Source organism: Echinops telfairi, unplaced genomic scaffold (assembly GCF_000313985.2).
Source record: "Echinops telfairi isolate 266 unplaced genomic scaffold, ASM31398v2 ScPeMD7_1;HRSCAF=3_0, whole genome shotgun sequence".
NCBI classification, from domain to species: domain Eukaryota; kingdom Metazoa; phylum Chordata; class Mammalia; order Afrosoricida; family Tenrecidae; genus Echinops; species Echinops telfairi.
The window spans coordinates 69,810,943-69,812,800 of NW_022103896.1; positions in this window are offsets into that span (position 1 = coordinate 69,810,943).

The following is a 1,858-nucleotide window of genomic DNA, read 5'->3' on the forward strand; positions in this document are numbered from 1 at the left end:
ATTCTATAGCCCAGTTTTTAAATATATCATTTCAAGAACATTTTAAGTATTCACAATTTCAAGCTAATGCAGTGGCTTAAGAGTAAGTTTATACCCAACAAGAAGTGTAAATGCCTTTTTATTTTAAAAGTACAGGGGTGTGGGGAGGGGCGCCTCAGAAAGTTGAGCAAGAAAATAAGAGAGAATGGCATTTTTCTATAACCTTTTTGAAGCCACACAACAGTGCCACTGAACCATAGAGACCCGACTAAAGAGCGACACATCACGGACCCAGAAAGAAGGGCCCGGTATTATAAAACCATCGATTCCTCCCCTAAATTCCTTACAATCTAACTAAAATAAATTTAGAAGATAGAATGCATAAAGATAAAAGACAATGTTGGGGTGAGGGGCCTTCCTCTAACAACATTTTAGAGCATTGAATTGATTCGTGTTGTAAAGTACTAGAGTAGAAATTGCTACATAAATCAGAAAAGGTTCAGAAACCAATCTGTAAGTTATATCTAAATGTAATGCATTGTAGAGACGGCATTTCTAAACAGTGGGAATCTCTAATCGCCCCTTAAGAGGTGGGGGGGCAGGCAGGGCAGTGCTGAAACAATTGGGCAACCCTAAGGAAAATATTAACTCTGCTTCACAACAGAAACAACCAAGGGTCACCTAAGACCATCAGAAAATCCATAAATATTTTGCAATCTATAATTACTGTTTTGTGCTTAATCACTATGCCTTAATTATGTTTAATTATGCTGAATTTTTAATATTGAAAATAATCCTGCATATCAGATATTTACATTATGATTAATAACAGTAGCAAAATGACAGTTATGAAGTAGCGACAAAAATAATTGTATAGTTGGGAGTCACCACAACATGATGAACTGTATTAAAGGGTTGTGACATTAGGAAGGTTGAGAACCACTGCCCTAAGGGATCACGGAGCTAAGCATGACAACATGTAAGGCTACATTCTGTGAAAAGTGAAGGTGCTCTTAACTATATAAAAATGAGATATTTTGCCGAAAAGTTTTTAAAACTGAAGATTCGGCTAACATAACTAATATGTATGTTAAAATTCATACATATTAGTAATAAACAGAAAATTGAACCGCATATAAGCAGAAAATTAGTGAAAGTGAAACGGCAAGGACATCTGAAATGTCTAAGGAAAAATAATGTCTAAGGTTTTCAGCGGCTCATCCCTTTCAAGTGGGGAGCTGAGTCTGGTCTGTTCTCAGTCTGGAAGCTGCACTGAAACCTGTTCACTTTGACCCTGGTAGCATTTGAAATAGCAGTAGCATCGCATCCAGCAGCACAGCAGCACACAAGTCACCACAATATGACAAACTGACAGACAAGTCCATGTGCATTTGAATTGTGGTACCGGAGAAAAATATTCAAATTATCATGGACTGCTCAAAGGATTAACCAATCTGTCTAGGAAAACATAAGGCCAGAGTGTTCCTGAGAGGCAAGGAAGGCCAGACTTCCTTTCATCTACTTCAGATATATTGTCAGGAGAGACCAGTCCCGGGAGAAGGGCATCATCATGGGTGAACTGGAGTAATCACAGGAATCAAATCCACTGTATCTGTAGAAAGAGATGATAGAGAAACTATCATCAGCCAGAACAAGACCAGGAGCCAGCTGTGGAACAGACCATCAATTGCTTAGATGCAACTTTAACTTGAAACTGAAGGAGAGTAATTAAAACAGGTCCATGGAGTGGCGATACTGGGAGGGTGGAGGGAGAGTGGGTAGGAAAGAGGGAAGCAGTTACAAGGAACTGTATGTGACCTCCTCCCTGGGGGACGGACAGCCGGGAAGTGGGTGAGGGGAGACGTCGGACAGGGCAAGA